This window comes from Suricata suricatta, chromosome 12, assembly GCF_006229205.1.
Source record: "Suricata suricatta isolate VVHF042 chromosome 12, meerkat_22Aug2017_6uvM2_HiC, whole genome shotgun sequence".
Classification (NCBI taxonomy): domain Eukaryota; kingdom Metazoa; phylum Chordata; class Mammalia; order Carnivora; family Herpestidae; genus Suricata; species Suricata suricatta.
Genome location: NC_043711.1, coordinates 91,259,139 through 91,275,715, shown reverse-complemented (window position 1 = coordinate 91,275,715; position 16,577 = coordinate 91,259,139). Strand labels below are relative to the sequence as shown.

Below are 16,577 nucleotides of genomic sequence, written 5' to 3'. Positions count from 1 at the left end.
TGATCAAGACTTAGACCTTCAGCTCAAGTTGCTCATAGTCTGGTGGAGGAGGCAGACACATCAACTGGCTGTACTCTGGGCCCTGTTCTACTTGACTGTCAAATGAAGGTGGCCATCGGCCAGTCTCTCTCCCCTCCTCCTCCTCCCTGGCAGGCCATTAGAGGGTCCAGGGCCAGTGTGAATGGTAGCCTTTGTAATGAGCTGAGAGCTGGGGGCTCAGCTCCCCGACACAGAAGGGTGGGGGCAGGGGAGGAGGGAGCACAAAGGCAGGCTGTTTCCGGCTTTGTCCCAGGCTGCACCTGGCTGGGTTCAGCAGCCTCTGCTCTGAGATCACTGCACCAGGTGCAGCCTGGCCCTCAGCAGGGCCCAGCTGAGGTTGGGCGGGGCCTCCATGGGGTCAGGTGTCTGTGAGCAGATGTCCCCTTCCCCAGTCTGGAGGGATTGGGGCAGCCTGCAGGGCACCACCAGCCCTGGCCCCTTTCCTATTATGAGTCTCTCTTTGCTACAAATTTGACTTCTCTCCTCCCGGGAGGGGCCCCAAGTAATCAGTTCTTGGGCGCTCCCCTCTGCTCTTCTAGCCCATTCCTGGCCCCCCTATTGCCTAAAAGAATGGAGTGTATGTCCTTTACCTAGACTCACTCGCTGCCCTACAGAATCCTTTTCTTCTTGTTTCCCTAGTGGAAAAGGACGATCGTGAACCTTTATTTGTCTAGCAGGTAACTTTCAGTAAATTACAGCAGTGTGTGAAGTCACTGGGACAGCACCCAGTAGGGTTCCTTATTCCCTTTTGATATATGAGGATGCTGAAGCTTTGAAAGACTGTGAACACAGGGATTCAGGGAGAAAAGAGGCCTAGAAACTCATCAGGTACCTAAGATGTGATGGACACTTTATAATTAGGACCTACTTTCAGGGGCACCTGGGTGGCTCGGTTGGTTGAGCATATGACTTGATTTCAGCTCAGGTCATGATTCCAGGGTCCTGGGATGGGTCCCCACATCCACGCTTAGTGAGGAGCCTGCTTGGGATTCTCTCTCTGCCCCTCTCCTGCTTACATGTGTGCGTGCTCTTTCTCTCTCTCAAAAAAAAATTTTTTTTTAAAGTATAGTCAGGATCTAATCTCACCCTCAGTATTTCAAGGTCAGCACACTGGTCTTTGATCAGCAGGTGAGGTCACAGGCTGAGGGAGGTGAAGTGAGGTGATTGCTCGAGGTATCCTCATAGCCAAGTGGTGGGGGATCTCAGACTCAAAGTCAAGTTCAGCCACCCCTAAAGCCAGAGCCCCTAATCATGGCCTTGACTGCACGTTGGCTGCAGAGCCACCCTAAGAGCTAGGTCACTGGTGATTTCTCTCCAGGGAGAAAATGGAGGGTGACAGAAACTGACAGGTCGTCAGTCTCCCGCAGCAGGCGAGACGGACAGCTCTGGTTGTTTGTCCTAGCTCAGGATGAGGAGTGGCAGGGTCTCGAAGGTCATCTCACCCAGACTCTCATTTTGCAGAGGAGAAAGCTGGACCCAGAGAAGGGAAGCAGCTGCCCCAACGTGACACGGTTAGCAGCGGAACCCTCAGGGCTCTTCCTCTCCTACCAGATAGTTTGAGTCCACCGGCAGGGACGGCAGCTTACCTTCACCGTCTTCCTTCCACAGTAGGTCGGTCCCCAAGCTCTGCGCGACAGTCTCGCCATCTCACAGGGATCACCTCGGTCCAATTAACTGATAATATTCTGCTGATGGGACTTGGTGATCTTAAAACCTCATTAAGACACAGGCAGTCTGGAGGTGGGGTTTCTCCAGAGAAACAGAACCAATAGAAGGTGTGTGTGTATGTGTGTGTGTGTGTGTGTGTGTGTGTGTGTGTGTATGGGTATATGTGTGTGGGTGGGTGTGTGCATGTGGGTGTATATATGGAGAGTGGAGACAGAGAGACAGCTTGATTTTAAAGGTTGGCTCACACAATACATAAGGCAAGTCTACCCACAATCTACTGGGCAGGTCAACAGACTAAAAACAGAGACAGGATGTCCACAATACAGCCTTGAAACAGAATTGTTCTCATCTGCACAGACTGGAATCCCCTCATTCCGGCCGTTTATTTGTTTCTTTTTTTTTTTAATTCTTAAAAATTATTTTAACATTTATTTTTGAGAGAGAGAGAGAGAGAGAGAGAGAGAGAGAGAGAGAGAGATGGGCAGGGAGACAGAATCTGAAGCAGGCTCCAGGTTCTGAGCTGTCAGCACAGAGTCTGACCCGGGGCTCGAACCCATGAACTGCAAGATCATGACCTGAGCCGAAGTCGGAAACTTAACTGACACACCCAGGCACCCCCCCCATGCCCCCGCCACCGTAATTCCAGCCATTTAATGTTATGATTCAAAGCATGAGCTCTAAAGTCAGAGTCTGATTGTACCAACAGTATGCTCTGTAACCTAAGCTGGTAATTTCGTCTCTTTGCACATTGATTTTCTCCTATGTAAGGTGGGCTTCATGACTGCCTATTTTCTAGGATTGCCTTAAGGACTGGGCATAAGCAACACCCAACACAGAGCCTAGTGCACAGTATGCACTCATCGTCACCGTGTATCTGTGAGTGGTGAAGGAATCAGGGAGATGAAGGATGAGGAGGATTTGGGAAGTCAAGGCACAAAAGGAATCTTGGCAGGAAGCCAGGTTACCCTGGACCAGCATGGAACCTGAACACTGCCCTCAGGAGTCTGCAGAGCTGTAACACCTGGGCACCTGGGGGGCTTAGTTGGCTGAGTGTCCGACTCTTGATTTTGGCTCAGGTCTTGAGATTGTGGTTGTGGGATCAAGCCCCACATTGGGCTCTGCACTAACAGCACAGAGCCTGCTTGAGATTCTGTCTCTCCTTCTCTCTCTCTGCTCCCCTCCCTCACTCAGGCTCGCTTGCTCTCACTCTCTCTCTCAAAATAAAAAAGAAATGGGAAGAAGCTAGCAGTAACCAATTATTTCTGGATCTGTAGGGAAGATGAGGACCCAAGGGGGAACTGAAGGCAGTTCATGGTCAGCTTGACAGAAGAACTTCCCACAGTCAGAGTTTGGACTCATGATAGCACAGGATTCGGGTGAGCTCCCCATCCCAGGAGGTATGCAGAGCCAGAGTCAGTGTGCAGCTGTCAGAGAGGGGATTCCTGCACTGATAGGAGATTGAAGAAAGACTCAGGAGGTCTTCTCTTTGGCCTTGGTCTCTCTGGAGACCCCTGTTCGGCCACATAGCCAGTGAGATGTCAAGTCAGGGTTATGGCCAATACCCTCCTCTTCTCTTCTGGCTGTCCTGTCTGTGCTTCTATTCCTTAAACACAGCAAAGTTCCCACCCCACTACCACTGGGCCTTTGCACATGCCATATCCTCTCCATACAATTGCATCCAGGTTTTGTGGGCCTGACACACATAAAGCTGGAGACTTTAAGGGAAAAAAAACCCCGCAAAATCAGATAAAAATGTGAATAGTTAGAATGAGAAACAAAACAACAACAAATTTTAACTTTTTTTTTAAATGTTTTATTTATTTTTGATACAGAGAGAGACAGAGCATGAGAGGGGGAGGGGCAGAGAGAGAAGGAGACACAGAATCTGAAGCAGGCTCCAGGCTCTGAGCTAGCTGTCAGCACAGAGCCTGATGCGGGGCTCGAACCCACGAACGTGAGATCTGACCTGAGCCGAGGCCAGAGGCTTAACCGACTGAGCCACCCAGGCGCCCCACAACAACAAATTTTAAAAAGTTTGTAAACACTATGCAGTAGCCAGAAAAAAAATATATTTATGTTAACCACCTGATAAGCTTCCACAATACTTTTATTTCTACATTAAAAATTTTTTTAATGTTTTTTATTTATTTTTGAGAGACAGAATGCAAGCAGGGGAGGGTCAGAGAGGGAGACACAGAACCCGAAGCAGGCTCCAGGCTCTGAGCTAGCTGTCAGCACAGAGCCCGACACGGGGCTCGAACCCGTGAACCGTGAGATCATGACCTGAGCCGAAACCGGACGCTTAACTGACTGAGCCACCCAGGGGCCCCTACATTTTTGTTATATACTTTTGGGATATATGCTTTTGGGGAAATCTCTCTACGTTGACATTTTCTTTAGAGGGAATAAGAAGATAACTTAGTTTTCTTTAACACAGTTGACCAAACGTCCCCCCGCCCATTGTTAATACTTTCAAAAAGCTTCTCTTAACTTCACAAGTCATTATTGGTCATGTCAAGAGTTTAGGATTATTGTCAAACTTAGAAAGACTTCAAGATCAAGGATCTTAAAGGATCTCAGGACTCTGCATGTTTTCTTGATTACTAACCTTAATTATTTGCATTGATGCCACCTGCCTATCAACCAGTTTGTTGCCAACATCCTGTTTGTGTTAGTGAGGTTTATTCTTGATCTTCATTGCTGTCAGGAGGCCATGACAACTTCCCTTAGCTAAATACCCAAAATGCCACGGCAGCTCCAGTGATACCCAAAAGGAGGGGAAGGGTGACGGGGAGGAAGTTGGAGAAGGAGAGGCAGTGTTCTTAATTGCTGTGAAAACAGCTTAACTTTGGCCAACTCTGCAACCGCATGTGATCCTGAGTGTGCCTGGCTGGGGCCCCTCCCAGGTCACTGGAAGTCGCCTGGCAAGTGAGGGGCTCTGGAGCTTAAGCTTTGTGAGCTTCTCGGTGGCCCAGAAACCCACTCCCACGTCTCCCCAGAGCACCCCCCCGCCCCGCCCACCCCATGCACCGCACCTGGTCCACTCCATTCCAGCACCGCTTCCTCCAGCAGGCCTCCAGAGCCAGTCAGCTGCCCCAGGGGGCTGGAGGCCAAGTCTGCTGAGCGCACTGTGTGCCTCCAGTACACTGTGAGCAGTGCCTGGGATACAGTGGAACCGGGCCCAGAAGGCTGAAGTGACCTCCCCAGGCCACCCGGAGAGTAACTGCCAGAGCTGGGAGGCCATCTGGAGAGAAGAGGAGATAGAAAGAGGGAGAGAGGGAAGGAGGGAGGGATGGAAGGAAAAAAAAGAAAAGAAGGAAGAGAGGGAGGAAAGGAAGTAGGGAGGGAAGGGAGGAAGGAAGGAAGGAAAGGGAGAGGAAAGAAGGAAGGACAAAGCGAGAGGGGAGGAAGGAAGGAGGGAAGACGGAGGGGAGGCGGTGGGGGAGGGAGGAACCCCACTTCCCAGAGAGCTGCACGCCTAGGACAGAGAAATACACTCCTTGTCAGAGCCCCTCAGAGCCCTAGCTGGCCTGCTCCCCCCTCCCTCGTGCAGCTGATCCAGAACGGGGAAGGGGTCCTCTGAGCCTCTCAGCCCAAGCCTCCCTCCTACCCAGGCACTGCTGGGAAGCACAGAAAAGAGCGTTGACCTGGGTTTGAATCTCTAGGCCACTCCTTAGTAGCCCTGTAGCCTTGAGCAAGTTGGCCTCATCCTTATGCACCTCAATATCCTCATCTGTAAAATGGGTTTTTTTAATGTTTATTTTTGAGAGCGCATGCAGGGGAGGGGCAGAGAGATGGGGACAGCGGAGCTTGGCTACGGGGCTCGAACTCACATCCTGAGCTGAGCCTGAGTGAAGTGACGCCTGAGCAGAAGGCTTTTCTTCCTATCTGTCTCAACCCTCCTCACCCCTGCGGGGGTCCTCACCCCGGGGGTTCTGCAAACACTGCCTTGCTGATGTCAACCAAGATGACCAACCTGCTGGTGACTCTGGAACCCGCATGTGTCCCTCCATCCGCCTCTGGCTCCGAGGGCGTGGGCTGGCTCACCTCTGCGAGGGGTCAGGTGAGGGCCAACCTCACACCCACGGGAGTCAGAAGGCGGCTGCCCCGGGACTGTAAGTTCCTCTCTGTGGGGCCAGACCTTTCTCACCACACGTCCCCAGCACCCCCAGCCCAGGGCCTGGCCCAGGCTCACACCCAGAAGATGCTGGTTGGGAATTAAGGTTGATGCTGACACACTGCCTGTCCCAAAGCAGTCAGCCCTGACTCACCACAGTGACCTCTGGGGACCAAGGGGCGTGGATCTCCAATGTCCCTGCATGCACTGTGCTCAGCTGTGCTACATCGGTCTCTTATTTCCTAAAGCCTCGAAAAATAGATTCCTTGACACCCATTTCACAGAGGTGAAGGCTGAGGCGGGGGCAAAGCACTTGCTTGAATCCACCCAGCACCTAACCCGTAGAGCCTGGAGGGGACACGCCCACCAGCTGACTCTGCCCCTCCTAGCAGTCCTTAGGCCTAGCATTTCCCCCCCCTACAGAGTCCTTCTTTTTCAATTAAGGAATGTGCCTCTGTTAAAATGTAACACAGTGGCAAATAGCTCTAATATTTAGTTTTTAAAATCCAATACTATTTTCCACCCAGAGATCAAAACAGCGGCGAGCTCCTCAGGGGAAGGAAGATTCCTCGCTGTTCTAGAGTCTTCCTTCCCTATCGCAGGGCCCGGGTGGAGTGGGGGTGGAGCAGGCACTAGTGGATCGAGTTGTGTGAGTGCAAATCGAGCGGAAGGCCACGGCGTCACCAATACAGAATCTCGGCTCCTGCGCAATGAACAGCGGGGAGCCGTGGGGCTCATGCGCGCACATGACACCTTTTAGGCTTCAATTACTTGCCGATATTTAAGGATTTTACGGTTCCACATAGAATCCAGGTTTGCTGCTTGTGGCCAAGACTGGCTAGCTTTCACCAAACCCACATCCTTTCCTTCCTGCACACGGCCTCCCTTACAGGTAGTTGGGACCAGGTGACAAGAGTCCAGCAAATAGAATGTGGGTGGAAGTAACAGACACCACTTCCCACCTCCCTAAAACCTCCCTCCCAGTCCTTCACCCTCTTCCCTGTCTGCTGACCAGATACAGCAGATCAGGGGAGGACCTGGGGAGGACTCAAGGCCCTAGGTGGTGGCCAAGCCACCAGACACAAGGAGGGGGGCCGCTCCGTGGCTGGCCCATGTTGGACTGTGGTGGGACCAGGGTATACGCCTTAGCAGTAGTAAAGCCTCGAACTTTGGGGCTGCTTGTTTTAGCAACCTATCCTGACTAATACAGCTTCTTCTGAAAAGTCAGAAATCAGGTAGCCCTGGTCTCTCCCATGTGGCAGCGATAAGCTGGAATTTTGTAGCTGCCGCCCCTTTCAGCCTGGCTGGGACTTTCTAGCTCACCTGACCCCTGACCTCAATCTTCCTGAATGAGGCACACAGAAGACAAGGGACCAGTTCAAGGTCACAGTGTATCGGGGGGCAGAGAAGAACTTGGACTGAAGTCTCTTAGCTCCTACTCCAGGATTCTTTCTCAAGTTATTTACTTGTGAGCAGAGAGGAGGTTTGATTAGGAAGTGAGAACAAGAGGGAGAAGTTCAAAGTCTAGGGCCCTTTTGGGGTAAAGGGGAGCTAAGTGGCAAAGAGGGGAAGAGGGCCCCCATGTAGGGGAGGGTGTGAAAAGATGCAGGAGCCATGACTGCTCTGGTTCCGGTTCGCAGAAGGCAACATCAGGCCCCTTCCCCAAGGGGCTAGACCTGCATCTGGCCTGGAGTCCTGACCCCAATCCTCCCTTTCCGTCTCCCTCTTGGGAAAGAGCCATGTTCTGGTTGCCAAAGCTCCATGGAAAAGAAGCAGAAGCCAATTCTCCTTCCCAGGCAATCACACCCAGAAAGAAATGATCTGCAAAATAATCCCCTGTCCAGGTAGTGGTGCCAGGAATGTGTGCGTCAGGAGGGCGGGCAAGGGCAGGGTGGGGAGGGCGCCCTGTGAAGGCTGGAGAGACGTTGCAGAGAGCCCTCTCCCAGCGGCTATGCTGGGGGCCTCGCCTGCCTGCTTGCAGCACCGCAGCTCCCTAGTACCTCAAGGACCTGCCAAGCGTGCATTTCCTGGTCCAACTAGGGACCTTCCCAGAGTCCCCTCTGACTTTTCTGCAAGTAAATCAGCATCATTGGTGGTGATTTTGTGGATGCCCAGGGGCTGCCGAGGGGCCGTGAGTCCTCCTTTGCTTTATCGTCTCACCCCTCAGGCCAGACCGCTGCCTGGAACCCACAGCTGCTCTGCCAGAAGCTCAGCTTTCTTGTCACTTCTCCATGCTGATGACCACCGCCATGCCCCTGTTCTGGCCACCGGGGCCCAGCGGGCTCCCCGGCTCAGACCCAGACAGACTTGAAATTGCATCCAGCCATCACTACTGCCAACCACCAACCACCCCACCACCAACCACCCCAGCAACTACCACCAGCCACTGCCACCTACCACCCCACCAACAACCACAAATCACCATCAGCACATTGACGGGAACAGAGAGAAATTACTACAGTGAGGGTCTGGGTAGAGAAAGAAGAAAAGAGAAGGTTCCCTCATAGCTGCTGGTGCAGAAAGGCCCTATTAGGAAACTTCAGGAACAAATGGGGACCTTGGGCACAAAAGCCCGAGCTGTCCTTAAGAAGCAATTGTGTGGCAGTTACACCAGATGCGCATTAAACAGTAACGCCAGCAGGGGCGCCCGGGTGGCTCAGCTGATTAAGCATCTGACTCTCGAGGTCAGCTCAGGTCATGATCTCACCGTTTGTGAGTCTGAGCCCCACATTTGGCTCTGCGCTGACAGCGTGGAGCCTGCTTGGGATCCTCTCTCTACCTCTCTCTTTGCCTCTCCCGTTTGTGCTCACTCTTTCAAAATAATAATTAAAAAAACCCTACAGGGGCGCCTGGGTGGCTCAGTTGGTTGAGTGTCCGACTTCGGCTCAGGTCATGATCTCACAGTTTGTGGGTTTGAGACCCACGTCGGGCTCTGTGCTGACAGCTAGCTCAGAGCCTGGAGCCTGTTTCAGATTCTGTATCTCCCTCTCTCTCTGATGCTCCCCTGCTTGTGCTGTCTCTCTCTTTCTTTCTCAAAAAAAAATAAATAAATAAAATAAAATAAAAAATAAAAATTAAAAAATTCCTACAAATAAAACACAAAACCAATACCACCAGCAAAGCAGACTCATGTCTACATGTTTTCCACCCACTTCTGAGTCCAAGAAATTCTGAACAAAATAAGGTTAGTACCAAAATTCATTTGGTGGCAAAAATCTAACCTGAACACATGTATAAATATTCATACATTATTTTCTGCAGAAATATTAATGTGTTTAATTATGGGATGCTAACCCAGACTCCACTGGTGTGTTATGTAACATACGGTGTGTGTTTTCTTTTTCCTTTTTTTATAAAGATTTTAATCATATTTTATTTTTTATTTGAGAGAGAGAGAGAGTAAGCATGAGCTTGGGAGAGGGTCAGGGAGAGACAGAGATCATATCTTAAGCAGGTTCCACACTCAGCACAGAGCCTGCCATGGGGCTCAATCCCACAACCTTGGGATCATGACCTGAGCCAAAATCAAGAGTCGGATGCTCAACCAACTGAGCCACCCAGGTGCCCCTTTAAGGTTTTATTTTTAAGTAATCTCTACACCCAACAGGTTGTCAAACCTACGACCCTGGGATCAAGAGTCAGACGCTTCACTGACTGAGCCAGCCAGGCGCTCGTGGGGTGTGCTTTCTAAAACTCAAGCTTCCAAAATCCCCAAACACCGGAGGGCCCTGAGCCACCAGGGTTCAAGACCACAGACTGTGGCCTATGTTCATTCTACGTGCTTCGTATCTATTAACTCAATCCTTGCAAATCCTACGGAGTAGACTTGTTATTACTATTTTTTTTTTTATTTTATAGATGAGGAAATGGAGGCAGAGAGAAGTAAAGTGACTTGCTTCAGAGCTGTGAGTGTTGGAGCTGGGGTGTGGACCCCCGCGTCCTGGTTCCTGAGCGCACCCTCTGAGCCACGCCGCCACCTGCCTGGGGGAGGTGATAACAGCAGGGAAGAAACATGTTAAGCTACCGGTGCAGCAAGCACATGTGTGAGGGGTGAGTCTGCAGTGACCTGTGACGTGTGTCCCAGAAAACTCCTGTGTCCCACCAAACTGGGGTGGTTCATCACCCTAGTTCTTGGGGACCGTGTGTCTCTTCTCTTACGAGCGTCATGAGCATCACGGTGCGCCGAGGGGCGTCCGAGGGCCTGAAGGTGCGTATTGTTCCTAGAACGTGGCTTCTCAGCCCAAACCGGGATCTCCTGCAGGCACTTAACCAGGTGTCGGGAGAAGAGTCTGGAGGAAATGCTGGCTGTGTGAGACTCACCGAGACGCAGTGTGTCTGTGGTCAGCCTCGCACCTGCCTCAGGGGTTTGTAAGGACAAGTTTGTAAGGGCTTTCCCCTTGAGCATTGACAGTGGGAATATGGCCTTGGAGAGGGATGGACTCCGATATCCCAACTCAGAAATGATCAGCTGTCATCCTACCTTAAAATTTTACCTTGTTAAAGTCCACATCTGACTTCTCAGGAATGACCCGTACCAGAGACTTCTATGCACCTGGCACAGGCTTGCCCAGTCCTGTCTAAGGGCAAAGAAGAAGGCAGCAAAGCCATCACCCTTGACAAGCAGGTTTGGGCTATGGAGGTGAAAGAGAAATATGCTGGGCTGAGAGAGAGAGGGAGAGAGAGAGAGACAGAGAGAGAGAGAGAGAGAGAGAGAGAGAGAGACAGAATCCCGTGTGCTGAGGGTGCCCCCAGTCAAGCATGCAGGCGGTAGACTCCTCCTGGAGAAGCATGGCAGACGGACCACATTTATTCACCTCCACTGTTTTCTGAAATTCTATTAAAATGATATAAAAGCATTTAAAAATATTTTTTATGTTGTTTTATTTACTTTTGAGAAACAGAGAGGCAGCGTGAGCAGGGGAGGGTCAGAGAGAGAGGGAGACACAGAATCCGAAGACAGGCTCCAGGCTCTGAGCTAGCTGTCAGCACAGAGCCCGATGCAGGGCTCGAACCCACAAACTGAGATCATGACCTGAGCAGAAGCTGGATGCTTAACCAACTGGGCCACCCAGGCGCCCCATAAAAGCATTTTTAAGAGCGCACACCTCTTCACCGGGACAAAGAGACCATGTGAGGAGCTCACAGCAGATGAGAGCAGTCCATCAAATTCTAGAAGCTGGAAAACAGATGGTGAGTGGGGGCTGACTTAAGACACCAGAAAGTTGGAACCTGACTGTTCAGGGGAGGCATCAGGACACAAGACCCCCAACTGGAGACCCTCAGAAAGGCTCAGGAGTGAGAGACCAGGCGTCTCCAAAGACCGAGGCATGGGGGAGGACTGAAGACAGGTGCGCAGTTATCCGTCCGGCAGACTCCTAAGTCTCCTCCCCAGCCGGCACAGGCGGGACAGGACCCCCTGCCCCGCAGCCGGCGGCTCACCCACCACGGAGCCCGGAAGACGCTGATCTGAAGTAATGTTCGCAGGGGGCTCAGCGCAGAGCCTGGACCGTAGCAGGTCCTCCGGAGTTGTTGCTCTCCTTACATTCAGCTGCCCTCCTTCAGTCTTGTTCTCTTATTTTCTTCTCTTGGTCACACAGAGCCGTCCGATGTCTTTAATCTGAGGCCTGGGAGTGGCAGCCTGGCCACACCACACTACCCATCCACACACTCCCCTCACACATCACGCTCTTTGATGCGGCCCAAATGGCTCATTGCCTCCTCTTTTTGAGCAGGTGAGCCTCGCTTTTTAGCTAGCTAGAAGGCTATAAGCATTGCCTCCCAGTTCTAAGCATTTCTCAGTCTTCTTTTCAATTAGGTATGGCCATTTGACTGTAAGCGTGGAAGTGTCGTGAGGAAATCAGAAATTATCTTTCAAAGAGGAGAGCTCTTCCTTCTGTCTTGGGCTGCAGATGTGATGGCCTGTGCTCCAGCAGCCATGCTGGACAGTGAGGATAAAGGCCACACATAGTGAAAGCAGAACAGGGAGATCAAAGGAGCCATTTTCACAGAGTTGTCATACTAGCCTGCAGTTGCCCATCTTTGTACTTTTTTACTAATGTTTATTTTCTTTATATTTGGGAGGGGTGGAGGGGGAGAGAGAATCCCAAACAGGCTCTGTGTGTGCGATCATCAGCTGAACTGAAATCAAGAGTTGGATGCTTAACTGACTGAGCCCCCAGTTGCTCCTGGACATCTTTTACACGACAGAGAAATAAACCTCTTTCTTGTTTTGGCTACTATTAGTTCGGATTTTCTGTTGTATGCAATGGATCCTAATTCCATCTGGTTAAATCTGAGTTAGGGCAACACCTTCCTTGTCTTCTTTCCTATTCAGAGATCAGAATCAGCACAGACTTTGCTCATTATGAAGTCCACAGAGCCAGGGACAAAATCTGGCCCGCAGATGTGTTTCCTAGCTCAAAGTTTTTAAAATTAGGAGGTACTGAACACTTTTTTTTTTACAGTGTGACTTTTTTCTTTATTATTTTTAGAGCTTTACCTCTTGGTTTTAATTAATTTTAAAATTTATTGAAGTTTAATTGTGACATTCTGTTAGTTTCAGGTATACAACACATTGATCTGACAATTCCATAAATGACTCATGCTCACCGTGGTAAGTTTAGGCGCCATCTGTCTGAACACATTTTGAACACTGAAACTGTGGCTTCTGGATTTCCTCGAACGCTTGGAGGATCCGCGCCACCGGGTTCGTGTTTCGGCGCAGCAGCATTCCTGGGGGGCATCTGCTGTCCCTCGGCACAGTCCTTGCCTCCGATGCTCTGCCAGGAGGGGGCCTGTCCGTGTACTAGTCCGTGAGCTCGGTCTGTGCGTGCGTGTCTCAGCTCACGAAATCCTGGGAGCTAGATCTGTGTATGGGTTATGCTACGGGTTACGTATATATGCGGGTTATCCTATGAATTAGGGATGTCTGCGTGTTATCCCGTGAGCCCGGTGTGTATCCGTGTTATCTCCACTCAACAGATGAGGGACTGAGGCCCTGAGCGGACTGGCCCGGAGTCGCAGAGCTGGAAATGGTGGAGTCAAGACTCCAGACTGTCTGCATTCCACGCTTGCTCTGACAGAGGAAGACAATAGAGCCAAGGAGGAAGGCATAGTTAATGACCCTTGTCATATGCTATCGGATTGATGATGCTTGTACCCCTGCTGCCCCAGGAGCAAACCATCTAGAGGATGGATTTTTTCTGTATATAACTCAGTACCTGGCGCGGAGCCAGCCTCGGGAACTTCGTGCCAAACGAATGAGGTGACCCACCCTCAGTCACACAGAGCCAGATGCAGAGCCGGATGCCTACCCAGGGCTCTTCTCCCGGACCTGGCTGCTATCCAACCTATCTGTGTTCCCTTAGATACTGACAGAGGTCAAGAGCACAGACTTTGAGTCTAGCATATTCACACCCAAATTCCAGCTTCATCCCTCACCATTCGAGCCTTGATTTCTCCACCAGCAAATGGGGCTAATCATGGAACCTAGATCATGGGGCTGCTGGGGGTGGGGTGGGGATCACTAGTGAAATCATATGCACATGAATAACAGTGGCCAGCATAAATAGTAGCTACTATTGTGACACAAATTTCGCATGAGTGTGTGGGGTAGGGAGGGATTTACCTATGTCTTAAAATTCTTTCCTTAGGCATCATCTGGCCTTCCCTTAATCCAAGGCAACATGAGTCTGCACAGGGCTGGACACAAGGTCATGCTCAGGTAAGAGCTTCCCATGTATCTCAGAAGCCTGAGAACAATGACTTTAATTGCCTACTTACATCCTATCATTCCACCAACATGTAGCAAGTTCCTACTTTCCCCTAGGCCCTGGGTCCCAGCTGGGTATCCAGGGTAAGTTGACTCTGTCCTGCCTTTATAGACTATCCACCTGGCTGGTATGTTTAGACAAGGTCACACAATTCTCGGACACACATATGATGATAAGTCTTATGGGAAGATCTCCTTCCCAGGTGCACTGCTGAACTACATTTCCCAGCCTCCCTCGCGATTCAGTATGGCACCTGATGCCCCCGTGGGGACTGAATGTGAGCAGCGGTGGTGTGTGCACTTCAGAGCCCTTACACTCCTTAATACTCTCTTCGCCCTATGAATGGCTGGAATAAAGACGATCCCCAGGGCCACTCTGAGCCCCAGAAGGACCAAGGAGAGAGTTGCCACGCACTCACAATTGTTACATAAGCAAGGACTCTATTTCTAGCCTATTTGCTGTGTATTTGTAACATTCTATGTGTAACAGTAGCTGATAATCTGCAATGAAAGCCCAAGTCTCTTCTTATGTAACTTTTCCCCTTCCCGACTGTAACAGTGACACTGGGCTCTACAGCAGTACTAAGTTACCAATGCTGTTGTCCCGGCTCAATTTAACTGGACATGATACTCCTGACCAGTACTGTTTCCAATTAGAATATTCTTATTCATTAGTTCTGTTTTCACTTGTCGTTGTTGTTGACTGGAATTAGATCTTGAGCTAGGTGTTTCTCTCTCCACCCCTCCTCCCAGTCGGTAGACATTGGCCGACCCTGTATGTATGTGGTGAAGTTCAAGACCAGCCTGTATCACCCAGGGTCCTGGCAGAAAGCAGGCAAACATTCACACTGAATAATTGAGAAAAGTTTAACAAAGGAATTACATTCATTCGGTAAGAAGATGAATACGTTCTGAGGATCCCATGTATAACAGGATGGCTAGGTGGATAACACTACTGCATAACTGACATGTTGAAATGTGCTAAGAGTAGAACATAAATGTTCTCACTGAAAAACAAGAGGTAAATATATGATGATGAATATGTTAATTAACTTGATGGGGGAATCTTTTCACATGTATGCTTCTATCAAATCATCACATTATACGCTTTAATTAAAAAAAAATTTTTTTTAAGTTTATTTTGAGAAAGACAGTGTGCAACAGGGGAGGGGCACATAGAGAGGGGGACAGAGGATTTGAAGCAGGCTCAGAACCCAACGCAAGACTTGAACTTACAAACTGTGAGATCACGACATGAGCCAAAGTTGGACACTTAGCTGAGCCACCCAGGTGCCCTATATTGTACACTTGAAATATCTTACAATTTCATGCCCATCCCACCTCAGTAAAGCTGGAAAACAAATGATTTACAAAGCTGTGGCCAGGTGCGGGGTCAGGGCCCAGCCCGAGAGCCCTCAGCACCACCTCTACGTGCCGATTACTGCTAATACCAGTGTCAGTCTCCTGCTCGTTCTCTTTCTGGTGTTTTCTAGTCTTGGGAGCCAGCTGAGCCAGTGGGTTGAGCAAGCCCAGAGTGCCCGGAAGTGAATGTTCTGCTAGCAGCCTTCAAAGTCAAAGGGCACTTGGTAAATAAACCTCCCGGCCTCCTCACTCCTCAGCAGGGTCACCTCTGACACATTCTACAAGGTCTCCCAGAGGTCGCCTGCACAGCCGAGCTCTAGGTGTCTGGCTCTGTGGCCCGTCTGCATCAGCTCACTTCCTGTCTTCCTGTGTTTCTTGGGATCTCTTCCTAAATAAACTGCTTTGCACTCAAACTTTCACCTCAGGCTCTGCTTCTGGGAAACTCTAACCCAGAGCAGAGCTTATGGAAAGCAGTAAGGGGGGGAGCCGGAGGCTGGTAACAAAAGGAGTCCTTGCCTTTGAAGACGGGCAGTGTGGCTTGGACAAGACCGCCTGCCAGGAGCGGTGGCCTTGGTGGAGGGACACAGGTAACCCAGTGACCGACTGTACAAGGGGGGAGAGAAGGAATAAACACCCTGACCTCTCCCTCCTCCTGCTTTCTGATCTCCTGCCGGTGTCCCCTGTTGACCAAACCCAAGTCAGAGGGCAAGAGCACCTGATGGTGTTCCCATACGGTGAGGCAGCCTGGCATGGAGCTGTGGAAGGGCAAAGAGAAGGTGGGCAGCACACAGCCTGATCTGGGCAAAGGCTTTTCCAGGTGTGAGAATGGCGTAAACTCAGGTGCAGAGACTGGAGGGGCTGCGGTGGGGAGGCACGAGCCTTCCTATCACCTTCTTCTGCTTGACGATCTATCCCCCAGGACTCAGTGGCTTCAAATAGCCGCCATTTTCTTACACACCACAGTTCTGTAGGGCGGGAGTTTGGGGTGGGGTCAGCTGGGTAACTCTTCGGTTCCACATGGCATGACTGATGTCACAAATTCAGTTGGTGACTGTTCTGGGCTGGAGGGTCCAACGTGGCTTCACTAATGTGTTTGGCTTCTTGGTGGCCAGGTGCGGGGTCAGGGCCCAGCCCGAGAGCCCTCAGCCCCACATCTATGTGGCATCTTGGTGGGGGTGGAAAGGCTGGGCTCAGCTAGACTGGACTGACTCTACACGGGTCCTCTAGCATGATGGGCTCAAGGTGGTTGGACATCCTGCACAGCAACTCAGGGTTCCCAGAGAGAATGTTCAAGAGGCCCCAAGGGAGGCTGCCAGGCTTTTTATGACCCAGGTGCAAAGTCCACGAATGTCATTTCCACCAGGTTCTGTTAAACAAGGCCCTGCATCCAGCCCAGCTACAGGAGGAAAGATGCAATGGGAGGAATAGCAAAGAACTTGTGATCACCTTTACGCCATCAGCAAGTCATCCAGGTTGACTAAGTGTTTGGGGAATGTGCCAGGAAGTCAAGGGATGGGAAAGTCATGATGGGGGCAGGGGAGACCGTACTAAGGCAGAGAGTGAAGGCTCTAGAGTTGGATTCAGATTCAATTCCACCTCTGCTACTTACCATGTGTGCGA

At 50.7% G+C, this 16,577-nt stretch overlaps 1 long non-coding RNA gene across 1 annotated transcript; it reads left to right on the top strand.

Moving 5' to 3' along the window:
- Positions 1–10,845: 10,845 nt before the first annotated feature.
- LOC115273994 lies at positions 10,846–13,312 on the top strand. The gene is made up of 3 exons (XR_003901036.1): positions 10,846–12,263; positions 12,381–12,437; positions 12,806–13,312. It is a non-coding gene; the product is annotated as an uncharacterized LOC115273994 (long non-coding RNA).
- Positions 13,313–16,577: the final 3,265 nt, after the last annotated feature.